The sequence below is a fragment of the Thamnophis sirtalis genome, unplaced genomic scaffold, assembly GCF_051295495.1.
Source record: "Thamnophis sirtalis isolate CommonGarterSnake01/CBP01778 unplaced genomic scaffold, rThaSir2_p1.2 scaffold_9, whole genome shotgun sequence".
Classification (NCBI taxonomy): domain Eukaryota; kingdom Metazoa; phylum Chordata; class Lepidosauria; order Squamata; family Natricidae; genus Thamnophis; species Thamnophis sirtalis.
Window position 1 is genome coordinate 3,373,307 of NW_028261389.1, and position 15,877 is coordinate 3,389,183.

General features: G+C 44.3%; 1 long non-coding RNA gene across 1 annotated transcript; it reads right to left on the reverse strand.

Annotated features, from left to right (window-relative positions):
- Positions 1-8,256: 8,256 nt before the first annotated feature.
- Positions 8,257-15,082, reverse strand: LOC148044004 (uncharacterized). The gene is made up of 5 exons (XR_015697639.1): positions 15,011-15,082; positions 13,415-13,474; positions 11,933-11,968; positions 10,968-11,003; positions 8,257-8,315 (listed from the first exon to the last, which is right to left on the reverse strand). It is a non-coding gene; the product is annotated as an uncharacterized LOC148044004 (long non-coding RNA).
- Between the last annotated feature and the right edge of the window lie 795 nt (positions 15,083-15,877).

The following is a 15,877-nucleotide window of genomic DNA, read 5'->3' on the forward strand; positions in this document are numbered from 1 at the left end:
AATTTGGCAGTTCGAATCTCGCCAGGCTGAAGGTTGACTCAGCCTTCTGTCCTTCCGAGGACCCAGATTGTTGAGGGCAAGAGAGGCTGACTCTGTAAACCGCTTAGAGTTTAAAGCTCTTGTAAAGCGGTATATAAGTCTAAGTGCTCTTCCTAAGAGTGGGGAGGGGAGGGAAGGAAGAAAAGAAGGACCAAGTGGCACAGTGGCTAGAAAGCAATATTGCAGGCAAACTCCACCCACTGTCAGCAGTTCGATCCTGACCGGCTCAAGGTTGACTCAGCCTTCCGTCCTTCCGAGGTCAGTAATATGAGAACCCAGATTTTTTTTTGGGGGGGGGGGGCGCAAGAGGCTGACTCTGTAAACCGCTTAGCGATGGCTGTGAAAGCAGTGGGAAGTGGTATATAAGTCTAAGATCTACAATGTAGTCACAAGTTTTAAACTTGTTCCTTAAAACATCTGTATACACAAACACACACACACACACACACACACACACACACACACACACACACACACACACACCAATAATCCAAGTTGACCAATTTCTAAAGCATGAAATATAATTTGGGTGTCCGGATTAAGTTTCACCCAAATGTATTATTTGAGGTCTTTTGAAGCTGGTTGATGAACAATATGAAACTCATATTTCCATGAGTTTCACCTAATAGCAAGAAACAAGTGGTGTGTTGTTTAATGTCCTTCGTAGGCAAGGAAGCCACCTACCTTGATCCCATAAGCTTCCAAAAGTTGCTCCAGGGCCTATATAAAAAGTTAATTAAAACAAAAAACAAAAGAAATACGTGTTCATCGACCATGTACAGATAATATAGAAACAATGGCTTACATTACAATGGCATAGATTACAACATGGTTAGCTGAGATGCTTGCTTATATAAAATGTCCCATGCGCACCAAAAATATATTCTGGGCAGTGTGACTTTCCTTTGAAGTCTTCACATTAGGCGTTTCAGAATATGGAGACTTCAACTCCCAGAATTCCCTAGTCAGTAGGCGAGCTAGCTGACGTCCATAACAACTTACAATTGCTGGGGAGTTGGAGTCCACCCATCGTAAAGCATGCTGGCTGGGGAATTCTGGGAGTTGAAGTCCACCCATCTTAAAGCAGGCTGGCTGGGGAATTCTGGGAGTTGAAGTCCACCCATCTTAAAGCATGCTGGCTGGGGAATTCTGGGAGTTAAAGTCCACTCGTCTTAAAGCATGCTGGATGGGGAATTCTGGGAGTTGAAGTCCACCCATCTTAAAGCAGGCTGGCTGGGGAATTCTGGGAGTTGAAGTCCACCCATCTTAAAGCATGCTGGCTGGGGAATTCTGGGAGTTGAAGTCCACCCATCTTAAAGCATGCCAGCTGGGGAATTCTGGGAGTTGAAGTCCACCCATCTTAAAAGCATGCTGGATGGGGAATTCTGGGAGTTAAAGTCCACCCATCTTAAAAGCATGCTGGATGGGGAATTCTGGGAGTTGAAGTCCACCCATCTTAAAGCAGGCTGGCTGGGGAATTCTGGGAGTTGAAGTCCACCCGTCTTAAAGCATGCTGGCTGGGGAATTCTGGGAGTTGAAGTCCACCCATCTTAAAGCATGCTGGCTGGGGAATTCTGGGAGTTGAAGTCCACCCATCTTAAAGCAGGCCAGCTGGGGAATTCTGGGAGTTGAAGTCCACCCATCTTAAAAGCATGCCAGCTGGGGAATTCTGGGAGTTAAAGTCCACCCATCTTAAAAGCATGCTGGATGGGGAATTCTGGGAGTTGAAGTCCACCCATCTTAAAGCATGCCAGCTGGGGAATTCTGGGAGTTGAAGTCCACCCATCTTAAAAGCATGCTGGATGGTGAATTCTGGGAGTGGAAGTCCACCCATCTTAAAGCATGCTGGCTGGGGAATTCTGGGAGTTGAAGTCCACCCATCTTAAAGCATGCCGACTGGGGAATTCTGGGAGTTGAAGTCCACCCATCTTAAAGCATGCTGGCTGGGGAATTCTGGGAGTTGAAGTCCACCCATCTTAAAGCACACTGGCTGGGGAATTCTGGGAGTGGAAGTCCGCCCATCTTAAAGCATGCCGGCTCTGCAATTCTGGAAATTGTTAAACCAGTTCTGATGCCAGTTGTAGCTGTAAAGTGAGGACTATATGTATTTACCTTGATATCCATTGCTTTGCCAACTGGTCCTGGGTCCCCCTGGGGAAGCAAACAAAATTTGCATACGTTTGAAGCTACCTGGGATTCCATAAACTCCCTAATTTAATCTTTCACCTTTGCTAAAAAGCAAGTCGAGATTAGGGTTCCCAAAAGCCGGCAGCTAAATAAATCCACGGGGAAAATGGTAACACGGCCGTGATATTCCTTCCAGAATCCTTCTTAGTTATCTTGTTAGTCACCTTTATGGAGATTCTCCATCCTTCAGGGTTGTCCCAAAGGTGCTTTATTTTTTCAAGAGGCAACTGGAACTGTCTTGGTTTTTCTTGTTTCACTTCTCATCCGAGAGGCTTCCTCAGATCTGACCGGAAGGGTGGATGGAAGGATTGATTCTCCTTGCAGACAGCTGGTCATTTGCATCTTTTTAGAGGGTCGTTGAGGCCACTTGGAGGTTTTTCTTTTGAAGAGGGTTTCTATTCTCATCCAAGAAACTTCATCAGTTCTGAGTGGATGGTGTTGAAGGGCGTGACCCGTCAAAACCGCGGTCCACAAAAGCGCGATCGACGAAAGCGCGCATTTGACGTCATCACAGCGCGACAAAAAAAAATTAAAAATTGAAATAAAAATAAAATTAAAGCAAGCCGATTCACATAAAGGTAAGGGTTAGGTTTAGGGTTAGGGTAAGGGTTAGGGTTAGGGTTAGGTTTAGAGCGTTAGGGTTACGTTTAGCGTTACGTTAAAGGTTAGGGTTAGGTTTAGCGTTAGGTTAAGGGTTAGGTTTAGGGTTAGATTTAGGCTTAGGTTAAGGGTTAGGTTTAGGGTTAGGTTTGGGGGGGTTAGGGTAAGGTTTTCGCTTTATTTTTACATTTTTCGATCACAGCGCAATGTTTTCGTTGCGCTGTGATGACATCAAATGCGCTTTCGTCGACCGCGATTTTGTCGTCCGTGGTTTTGTGGTGGAACGTTGAAGGGAAGGATTGATACTCCTTGCAGACAGTGGGTCATTTGCATCCTTTTGGAGGGTCTTTGAGGCCACTTGGAGGTTTCTCTGTGTCCTCAGGGTCACCTGAGTGGTGTAAATAGATGTGGAGCCTTCCTGGATTCTACAGGGTAGAAAACATCTTGCAGAAAGTACAGCTCCACAACACAATCCTTCCAGCAGTCCTGAGAAAGCTCCACACCCATTTTCAATTCCCAGGCCACCTCCAAGTGGCCTCATCGGCCCTCTAAAAGGATGCAAATGACCAGCTGCCTGAAAGGAGGATAAATCCTTCCTCACCATCCGGTCAGAGCTGAGGAAACTTCTTGGATGAGAAGTGAAACGTCTTCAAAAGAAAAACAACAACAAAGTCTTCCTGAAAAAGGACCTTGTGGTTGACTAGATTTGTGAAAGTTGGACCTTCAAAACAGCAAGGAGGAAGTAAGCGGACTCGGTTCCACCACAAAACTGTGGTAGAATAAAGCGCGCTCGACGAAAGCGCGTACGTGACGTCATACAGCGCGACGAAAACATCGCGTTGTGAGCGGTAAATTTAAAATTAAAGCGAAAACCTTACCCTAACCCCCCCAAACCTAACCGTAAACCTAACCCTAAACCTAACCCTTAACCTAAACCTAACCCTAAACCTAACCCTTAACCTAACCCTAAACCTAATCCTAACCCTTAACCTAACCCTTAACCTAACCCTAACGCTTAACGTAACCCTAAACCTAACCCTAACCCTTAACCCTAACCCTAACCCTAACCCTAACCTAACCCTAAACCTAACCCTAAACCTAACCCTTAACCTAACCCTAACCCTAAACCTAACCCTAAACCTAACCCTTAACCTAACCCTAAACCTAATCCTAACCCTTAACCTAACCCTTAACCTAACCCTAACGCTTAACGTAACCCTAAACCTAACCCTAACCCTTAACCCTAACCCTAACCCTAACCTAACCCTAAACCTAACCCTAAACCTTAACCTTAACCTAACCCTAAACCTAATCCTAACCCTTAACCTAACCCTAAACCTAACCCTAACGCTTAACGTAACCCTAAACCTAACCCTAACCCTTAACCCTAACCCTAACCCTAACCTAACCCTAACCCTAACCCTAACCCTAACCCTTAACCTAACCCTAAACCTAATCCTAACCCTTAACCTAACCCTAAACCTAACCCTAACGCTTAACGTAACCCTAAACCTAACCCTAACCCTTAACCCTAACCCTAACCCTAACCCTAACCCTAACCCTAACCCTAACCCTTACCTTTATGTGAATCGGCTTGCTTTAATTTAATTTATTTTTAATTTTTTTTGTCGTGCTGCTGATGACGTCACGAACGCGCTTTAATCGGGCGCGCTTTAGTGGACCGGGGTTTTGACGGGTCACGAGCGGACTCGTTTGAGCTGTGGGGCTGGGGAAAATGCCTGCGTTTTCCTTGGACATTAAACCCGACGGGCAACTGGAACTTTCTTGCTTTTCATCCATTTTGCTCCTCTTCCCAGAAGCTTCTTCAGCTCTGACTGGATGGAGGGGGGGAATAATAATCCATCTTCCTTACGGATTACTTCTTCTAAGAAGTCCTGCATTCTGATTTCTCCAGGTGAACATTGGAGGAGGCCTCGAAAGGTAGGAACCGAGAGGAATGAATTCCATGCCTGATGGGCTTCAATTCACCGAAATCCGGTGTCTGCTTTGACAGATTCCGGTGGAATGAAGGACACCCAAGTCACGGATCTGAAATTTCCATCCTTGAATCTTCTTATCGTACAAGAAAATCGCCTGCTTTCTGGAAGCTTCCTCGGAGTTTCCTCCCAATTACAAGAAAGCCCTCAGCTTACTGTTGTGGTTCCCCCAGTGGCCAGCGGAGTTGGCAGCCGATTCGGACAGTGAGGAGGTTGGGGAGGAACCTGGGCCAGTCCTGGAGTCTGGGGAAGGCTCGGATGAGGGCTCTGTGTCGGAGGCAGAGATGGGGCCAGGGCCCTTTGACAGTTATCAGCTGCCTTCAGAGTCAGACATCAGTGAGGCAGAAGAACAGCTGGAGCCTGTTCCCAGTGTGCGCATGCACAGAGTGGCCAAACGAAGGGAACAGCTAAAGAACAGGGACCGACTTGGGAGTAAGGCCACAAATGGACGGTGAATGGCCCCTCCCAGAGGGAATAAAAGAGGAGCAACAGGGGAGTGGAGTTTGCAGGAGACCATTAGTTCGCTTCATTGGTTCGTGACTCTCCGAGACTCCTGGCCAAGGTCTGCAGATATCAGGCTGGCAGCTCTCCAAGCCAGATAAGGTCTGTGGCTGTAAATCCTCCCTTGAAAGATTTTGCTGGATGTGAAGGAGCAGAATTCACAGCCAATTAATAAAAGGGTTTTTTTTTTGTCGGGACCAGGAGTTGGCTTCAGGCTCTCGGGAAGAGAGATATGATAGAGAGAGAGGGATGGATGGGTGGGTGGATAGATAGATAGATAAATATAGATAAGAGATAGAAAGAGAGAGATATGATAGAGGGGGATGGATGGATGGATGGATGGATGGATGGATAGATAGATAGATATAAGATAGAGAGATATGAAAGAGAGAAAGGGATGGGTGGATGGATGGATAGACAGATATAGCTAAGAGAGAGAGAGAGAGAGGGATGATATAGATGGATGGATGGATGGATAGATAGATATAGATAGATATAGATAGATATAGATATAGATATATAGAGATAGAGATAGAGATAGAGATAGAGATAGAGATAGAGATAGAGATAGAGATAGAGATAGAGATAGAGATAGAGATAGAGATAGAGATACAGATAGATAGATAGATAGATAGATAGATAGATAGAGATAGAGATAGATAGATAGATAGATAGATAGATAGATAGATAGATAGATAGATAGATAGATAGATAGATAGAGATACAGAGATAGAGAGATAGAGAGATAGGGAGATAGAGAGATAGAGAGAGAGAGAGAGAGATAGATAGATAGATAGATAGGTAGGTAGGTAGATAGATAGATAGATAGATGATAGATAGATAGATAGATAGATAGATAGATAGATAGATAGATAGATAGATAGATAGAGATAGATAGATAGATAGATACCTTTTCTCCTTTGATGAAGATGGTATTTTCCACCGGAAGACTCTAAAATAATCAAAGAAGATAGAGAAAGAATTTTTTTTTTCAGATGGAGGAGGGATCTGCCAAGAATAAGTTTTGCAAATATTCAAACTTTTTCTGATTTTCATTTACAGATGAGGGAGGGAACTGTATGTTAGCACAATCTCAAGATTTAGACTTGTTTTTTTAACCTACTCAAAGATATTTGTACTATCATTGAATAGGGTCAAAAAAAGGATAAACATTGACACGAAAAGCAGATGTGGAGTAGATTACTACCAATAGTAGATTCCCTTCGCAACCTTTCTTCTACCTATTTTTGCCCCTGCAATATAGGTAGTCCTCAACTTACGACCACAATGGAGCACAAAATTTCTGTTGTCAATACACCCTTGAAAGACTGTTTGCCGGGACTTTGCAGGATGTGGAGAGGAATTCACACGAGCCAAATAAAAAGGGGTTCTTGTCGGGACAAGGAGTCTGCTTCGTGATTTGGGGCAGCCCAGATCAGAGCACCATTGCTTCTTGTTTAGCCTTCAGCTGTTTTAGCTGTGACCAGAAGAAGGATCACCAGCCAAGTGAACAAGCAGGGCTTAGGTCTATTTGTGCAAAATCCGACTTAGAAAAGTGTGCAAATTATGCACGATAGCAATACAGCAATAGCAATAGCAGTTAGACTTATATACCACTTCATAGGGCTTTCAGCCCTCTCTAAGCGGTTTACAGAGTCAGCCTCTTGCCCCCAACAATCCGGGTCCTCATTTTACCCACCTCGGAAGGATGGAAGGCTGAGTCAACCCTGAGCCGGTGAGATTTGAACCGCCGAACTGCTGAACTGCAGTCAGCTGAAGTAGCCTGCAGCGCTGCACTCTAACCACTGCGCCACCTCGGCTCTATCGCCGATCCACTCGGTGCCATTTCATCCTCTGCACACAATACACCACAAACGCACAGGTGACGTTTGCTCCAAAAATTGCTGGCTGGCTGAGAGGTCGGCCGTGTCCTCGGTCAAGAATGGCCTTGCCTTGCAACATTTGGAAACATCTGGGGGAACCATGTTGAGCAAAGCTTTGGGGCTCCCAGAGTGCAATCTACCCAAATAAGAATACTCATCATCTTCGTTTAACGACCCCATAATCCCTTGCGCGGTGGAGTCTGGGCAACGGAATGGAGTATTTACTGGCCAGATGCTCTTCCTGTCACCAGTACGGAGTTTTGTTCAGGAGACGTATTTCTCATTGTGCCCAGGGAGAAATATCAAACTCACAGCCTCCTCCACCCAAATTATAAAACTGATGGAAATGAAATACTCTCAGGTCAAGTAGTCCTCGACTTATGACCAAAACTGAACTCAATATTTTGGTCACTAAGTGAAACATCCTATTCTTTAGTTTTGTTCTTCTCAACCCAAGAACACCAGTTCCTTTAGTGACCATTCAAAGTTACAACGGTCCTGAAAAACGTGAGCCACCACCGTTTTTCACAGTCATAACCTTTGTAGCATCCCCATGATCACGTGGTCAAAACCCAGGCCTTTGGCAACTGACTCATATTTATGACGGTTGCAGCGTCCCGGGGATCACCTGATCCCCATTTGCAACTTTCTGATCAATGGGGGAAGCCGGAATTCACTTAACAACTGTGTTGTGACCTGCACCGCTTAACGTGATTCACTTAATGATGGTGGCATGGAAGGTCGTTAAAACGGGGGCAGGAACACTCCCTTGACAAACGTCTCACTTAACGCTGGAAATGTTGGGCTCGATTGTGGTCGTAATTCGAGGACTAAGTGCCCTCGAGAATTGGAATTTTGCTTTCTCCATATCTGTAAGCAACTATCAGGAATACTACAAGCCTTACTCACTGTCTCTCCGGGAATCCCAGGGGCCCCTGGCAGTCCCTGCAGAGACACAACACAATGGCATACACACACTCACACCGACGCGGGAGTGGGGGCATGAAAGAGATGGACAGGTCAGAGTTGAAGAAGTGTCACAGAAAGAGAGGAGGAGGACACGCAAACCTACAGCTTCGCCCTTATCGCCTTTGTCTCCGATGGCCCCCTGGAAGACAAAACAAAAACAAAAAACAAAAGAAGTAAAGAGATTTATTATGCACTGTACAGTAGTAGCCATTTTACAGCAGTACAGTAGAAGCTGTTTGTAGGCACAACAGGCTGCATCTTAACAGAAGACACATCCCGAGGAACACACACAAAATAGCCAACATGTTAAGAAACCCCAAAGACAAAATCCAGCTAGAAAACCAAGGAGTCTATGAAATGCCATGCAAAATCTGCCCTACAACATACATAGGACAAACGAAGAGGAGAATAAATGCACGCATTGCAGAACACAAGAACGCAGTAAGGAAAAACTTCCTTCCTTTTCCAGCACCTTAAAGCCACAGGATATGAAATTGATTTTGAAGGAACCAGGTTAATCTCCAGAACTGAACACTTCAACAAGAGAGAGCCGAGGTGGCGCAGTGGTTAGAGTGCAATAGCAGTAGACTTATATACCGCTTCATAGGCCTTTCAGGCCTCTCTAAGCGGTTTACAGAGAGTCAGCATATTGCCCCCAACAATCTGGGTCCTCATTTTACCCACCTCGGAAAGATGGAAGGCTGAGTCAACCCTGAGCCGGTGAGATTTGAACCACTGAACTGCTGATCTAGCAGTAGCCTGCAGTGCTGCATTTAACCACTGCGCCACCTTGGCTCTTGTCAGTACTGCAGGCCACTTCAGCTGACTGTTTATCTGCAGCTCAGTGGTTCTAATCTCACTGGCTCAAGGTTGACTCAGCCTTCCATCCTTCCGAGGTGGGTAAAATGAGGACCCAGACTGTGGGGGCAATATGCTGACTCTGTAAACCGCTTAGAGAGGGCTGAAAGCCCTATGAAGCGGTATATAAGTCTAACTGCTATTGCTAGAATAATTATGGAAGCCATCGAAATAGAGAAACACCCCCACAACATGAATAAACGTGACGATACCTCCCGCCTACCAGGCAGATGGAAACCAGCCCTGGTAAACAAATGACGCCCACCCACCACCCAGGCCGTTACAACACGGAACAACAACGGGCACACAGCCAGCACCAATCAGCACCAATCTACCAATCATGGTACAACTGCACAGCCAATCATTCCACCTATTGAAACAAAGCCAGCACTCCACACCCCCCCCCCCCAAGATTTAGAGAAAGACGGCAGCTCCGATCACGCTTTAAGCCCAAAACCCAGCCTGAAGATGACGAATGAAAAATATATATATATAGAGAGAGATTTGAGACCTGGCTCAAAAACAGTAACTGTGAGAGGGACCTTGGAGTCCTAGTGGATGATCATTTGAATATGAGCCAGCTGTGTGCGGCAGCTGCCAAAAAAGCCAACACACTTTTGTCTTTCAGAGGCCTTAGAATCAAAACCACAGGAAGCATTAGTGCCGCTTCATAAAACCTTAGTAAGGCCACACCTGGAATACGGCATCCAGCTGAGACTTTGGAAAAAGTGCAAAGAGCAGCTAAGAGACTAAAATATATATGAAGAACGGCTGCAGGATTTGAGTTTGGCCAGTCTAGAGAAAAGAAGGATGGGGTGGGGGGACATAATAGCAGCATTCCGGAATTTGGGGTATTTGGGGTGCTGCCACAAAGGAGGGGGGGGTTCAACTTATTTTCCAAAGCACCTGAAGGCAGGACAAGAAGCAATGGGTGGAAACGAATCAAAGAGAGAAGCAACGTGGAATTAAGGAGAAACTTCCTAACAGAGAGGAGAATTCACCCGTTAACTGGGGTTAACTTGAGTTTCTTTCTCACTCTCCCTTCTCTTGTGGGACTGTGGAGCCTTTAAGGAAAGGCAGTTGAGCTCCTTCAGGAATTATTATTTTTTTAATTATTTTAATTTTATCAATTTCATATATACATTCACAATTATATGATCTCATAACTGTTATTAATAATATGTATTTATAACCATTTTTAATTAAGAGCCAAGGTGGCGCAGTGGTTAAATGCAGCACTGCAGGCTGACTGCTAGATCAGCAGTTCAGCGGTTCAAATCTCACCGGCTCAGGGTTGACTCAGCCTTCCATCCTTCCGAGGTGGGTGAAATGAGGACCCGGATTGTTGTTGGGGGCGACATGCTGACTCTGTAAACCGCTTAGAGAGGGCTGAAAGCCCTATGAAGCGGTATATAAGTCTACTGTTATTGCTATTATTATTATTATTATTGTTATTTTTCCCTACTGTTGACAATATACTTGAAAATTGCTTTCTTACCATCCCATAGATCCATCTTATCTTACAACGGTCCTACTTCTTCTTCCCTCCCTCCCTCTTTCCTTCCCTCGTTTCTTCTCTCCTACTCCCCTTCCTTCCCTCCCTCCTTCCCCTTCCCTCCTTCTCTCCTTCCCTCCTTCCTTCCCTCCTTCCTTCCTTCCCTCCTTTCTTTTCTCCTTCTCAAGAATTATTGGAGCAAGGAAGAGTGACCCAGTTTTGAAAGTCTAGGTTCCTCTCTGAGCTATCTTCTGCGGGAGAGAACCCAAATGGCTTAGTTTAAGGGTCCATATCTATCTCGGGATGCTGGTCTGTTCTGTGTTATGGGTCCTTCTCGGCTGGTTCATAGCTTTGCTGTCAAGAATGGTAAGGATCCCGGGATATATTGATTTGCAATTTTTGGATAAAGAAAAAAAAAGAGTTTTTAAAACAACTTACCTGGATTCCAGGTTCTCCTTTCTTTCCTTCTTCTCCCTGGAATTTAAAGTGTGTTTCAGTTTCAAAAATTCAACGTTCCAAAATTTCACTTCTGCACTGTGAAAGGCAACTGTCAATCTTCCTTCTTTCCCTCTCCTCCTTCCTTCCTTCTTCCCTCCCTCTTTCCCTCTTCGACCCTTCCTGCCTTCTTCCATCTTTCATTTTCTTTCTTTCCCTCCCTCCCTCTTTTCCTGCCTTCCTGCTTCTCTCCCACTTTCTTTTCCTTCTTTCCTTCCTTCCTCCCTCTTTTCTTCCCCTTCCTTCCTGCTCCCATCCTTCTTTCCTTTCCTTTTCCTTCCCTTCCTCCCTCCCTGCCTCCCTCTTTCCTTTCTCCTTTTTCTTATTTCCTTCTTCCTCCCTCTTTTCCTCCTCTCCTCGCCTTCTTTCCTTCCTCTTTTCCTCTCCTCCCTCCCTCTCTCCTTTCCTCTTCCTTCCTTTTTCCTTACTCCCTTGAGCTTCCTTAAACTTTGAGCTGGTCAGGATCGAACTCCTGGCAGTTGGCAGAATTAGCCTGAAATACTGCATTCCAACCACTGCGCCACCAAGGCCCTCCCTCCCTCTTTTCCTTCCCTTCCTCCCTTCGTGCCTCCCTCCCTTTCTTCCGGAAACCCGGCTGCCATGAAGAATTGATCCATGATATTTCTGGTGCTATGAATTAGTTCCAAACACACAGAGCCACAATTTGAACTAAATAACCTGGTGTCCTAAAATGGGATGGTTGTTTTGGCTTCCTATAGGCCTCTCTCCGATCATTTGGGGAAACTGAAATTAGTGTTTAAATCAATTAAAATAAGGGAGACGGCTTAGGAAGAAGAACAGGACAATGTAATGGATATCTGAAGTTTTCTAAAATGCTAATGATGCCCCAAGACACCCTTAAAGCTCAAGGCATTTTCAGGGTGCACCAATTATTCCCAGAGGCTCACCTTTTGGCCTGGCTTGCCAGATAAACCAACATTCCCCTGTAAAAGTTGGAAACAAAATTAGCTGGGTAGTTATTTATACAGCAGGTGTGTGTTCAGTATGATCACTGCTAAGCGTTTTGCAGAGGAAAATGTGAGACCAACAACAGATGGGTGTTTAAGATGGGTGGACTTCAACTCCCAGAATTCCCCAGCCAGCATGCTTGAAGATGAGTGGACTTCAACTCCAGAATTCCTCCAGCCAGCCTGCTTTAAGATGGGTGAACTCCAACTCCCAGAATTCCCCAGCCAGCCTGCTTTAAGATGGGTGGACTTCAACTCCCAGAATTCCCCAGCCAGCATGCTTTAAGATGAGTGGACTTCAACTCCCAGATTTCCCCAGCCAGCATGCTTTAAGATGGGTGGACTTCAACTCCCAGAATTCCCCAGCCAGCATGCTTTAAGAGAGGTGGATTCCAATTCCCAGAATCCCACAGGCAGCAAGCTTTAAGATGGGTGGACTTCTACTCCCAGAATTCCCCAGCAGTATACTTTACTGTTCCTATCCCCCCTTGCAGGCTTGTTAACAAACACAGACAACTTAAAAGGAAGGCTTTACTTTATCAGTTTTCAGTTCAAACTGGCTTCGAGCCCAGAAAATAACATAAACATAAATCTCCGATAAGAATTCAAAACAAAACTCTTACAAACTCGGCAGTTCTTTCGCAGTCTTCACAGATCAGATTTACATGAAAACACCAAAGCATTTATCAAATGTAACAGGCATAATCACAAGTAATAAGCAAGCAATATTGTACCACACACGGAACACATGAAGGAACGTATGTTGACTCCAGCAACTGGGCGTGGCAGCATCCGTCCTTTATCTCCAAACTTGCCTCAAACCCGCCCCAGCTGCATAATGAATCTTGATCCTGAAAAAGCTCTCAGCAGAACTGCTGAATCACCCACACTGAATTTTGTATCATGTATAAGCTCTCAGCATAACTGCTGAGTCACAACACTTTAAAATGAGGTGGACTTCAACCCCCAGAATCCCCCAGCCAGCATGCTTTAAGATGGGTGGACTCCAACTCCCAGAATTCCCCAGACAGCAGGCTTTAAGATGGGTGGACTTCAACCCCAGAATTCCCCAGCCAGCATGCTTTAAGATGGGTGGACTTCAACTCCCAGAATTCCCTAGGCCAGTATGCTTTAAGATGGGTGGACTTCAACACCCAGAATTCCCCAGCCAGCATGCTTTAAGATGGGTGGACTTCAACACCCAGAGTTCCCCAGCAGCAGGCTTTGAGATGGGTGGACTTCAACACCCAGAATTCCCTAGCCAGTATGCTTTAAGATGGTGGACTCCAACTCCCAGAATTCCCCAGCCAGCATGCTTTAAGATGGGTGGACTTCAATTCCCAGAATCCCCCTTCTTCCTCCTGCCTATTTTCATACTGTTCTTTTCCCAGAAGAGGGACCTCATCCTGTTTTCCAACTCACTCTTTCTCCTGGTTCTCCTTTCAATCCCAGCTGACCGGGAATTCCAAATCCGGGGCTTCCCTGTAGAGAGGAAATACAAATGAAGGGTTATTTCCGCTTGCTAACCCTAGAAGTTATCCCAGACAGGAAAACAGGTCGAAGAGCACTAATACTACAGGAGGTCCAAACCTCTCCTTTATTTTTGCTTCGCAGGGAACTAAGGATCTCCCTTAAGAGAGACTTTACCCAATCCCTTTTCTTCTCAGCTGCCTTTCTGTCACCACTGTTTGGAAACAAGGAGAAATTTCCGGAGAGCAGCAATTAACCAGTGGAACTGCTTGCCTCCATAAGTGGTGGGTGCTCCAACACTGGAGGTTTAGAAGAAGAGAATGGACAGCTATTTGTCAGAATGGTTGTAGGGCAGGGATATCCAACCTGTGGACTTCAACTCCTAGAATACCTCAGCCAGCCATGATAGACAGATAGATAGACAGACAGACACACACAGATGGTAGATGATACATAGATAGAGATGATAGATACATAGAAGATATAGACGGATAGATAGATAGATAGATAGATAGAGAGAGAGAGAGAGAGAGAGAGAGAGAGAGAGAGAGATACATAGATAGATAGATAGATATAGATACATAGAAGATAGATAGAGATGATAGATAGATGAAAGATAGAGATAGATAGATAGATAGATAGATAGATAGATAGATAGATAGATAGATAGATACATACATACATACATACATACATACATACATACATAGAACATAGAGTTGATAAATAGATAGATAGATGAGAGAGAGAGAGAGAGAGAGAGAGAGAGAGAGAGAGAGAGAGAGAGAGAGAGAGAGAGATACATAAAACATAGAGTTTAGATAGATAGATAGATAGATAGATAGATAGATAGATAAGATAGATAGATAGAGAGAGAGAGAGAGAGAGAGAGATACATAAAACATAGATAGAGTTTAGATAGATAGATAGATAGATAGATAGATAGATAGATGATAGATAGATAGATAGATAGATAGATAGATATAGATACATAGAACATAGATAGAGTTGATAGATAGATGAAAGATAGATAGATAGATAGATAGATAGATAGATAGATGATAGATAATAGATAGATAGATAGATAGATATAGATATATAGAACATAGATAGAGTTGATAGATAGATGAAAGATAGATAGATAGATGATAGATATAGATAGATAGATAGTGATAGATAGATAGATAGATAGATAGATAGATAGATAGATAGATAGATAGATAGATAGATAGATAGATAGATATACATAGAACATAGATAGAGTTGATAGATGAAAGATAGATAGATGATGGATGGATGGATGGATGATAGATAGATAGATAGATAGATAGATAGATAGATAGATAGATAGATAGAGATAGATAGATAGATAGATAGATAGATAGATAGATAGCAGCCAGATGTAGACAGACAGACAGACAATAGGCAATAGTTGTTGTATCAGAGAGCCAATGTCTGTTTTGACCACCACAAAGCTAACTTTGGCAAAACTTTGCCATGAAACATGGCTTATCTCGGTACTTTTTGAAATATAAAATCATGGTTTACCTTTTCACCTTTTTCTCCTTCTTCCCCTTGGTGGCCTTTTGGTCCTGGCGGGCCCACCGGCCCAATTTCCCCTAGACACGGGAACAAAATGGAAGTTTTGTGAGCCGTTATTCCCAAACCTTGCTAAGCAAATTTCTCTGCAAATCATACTCCTACGAGAAGTGTTTTTCCCAGCCAAATGAAGAGACCCAACTTAATTTATATCTCCTGGTTGATTAGAGACAAAGTTTTTCTTCAAATTCTACATCTCTGAACATTACAAAACAAACCAGGAATAATAATAATATTATTATTATTATGCAGTCGTAAGTTCTCGACTTACGACTGAAATCAAAACCAAAACTTAAGTGGCTCAGCGAGAAACTTGTTAAGCGAGTGTTGTCCCGTTTTACGACTTTTCTTGGTGAAGTGAATTACGGCAGATCTTGGTATTAAGTGAATCTGGTTTTCCCCACTGACTTGGCTTGTCGGAAGGTCGCAAAAGAGGATCGCGTGACCCCGGGACGCTGGAACCGTCATAAATGTGAGTCAGAACTGAGGCCATCTGAATTTCGATCATGTGACCACGGGAATGCCGCAACGGTCGTTAAGTGTGAAAAATGGACCTAGGTCACTTTTTCCCCCAGTGATGTTGTAACTTTGAATGGTCACTAAATGAATTGTTGTGAGTTCGAGGTCTACCTGTAATCACAGCTCCCCTTAATTGTCCTGGTCTATCTAAAACCTTCTTGAGATGTTCCCTAGTTTCACGGTTTTCTTCTTTGGGATTCTGTCAATGCCCTTCCAACTTTGGCTTCCGGAGTAGATGTCTCTACTTACCCGAACACCTTTCCTTCCTGGAGGTCCCACCAACTAAGGACCAAGAGA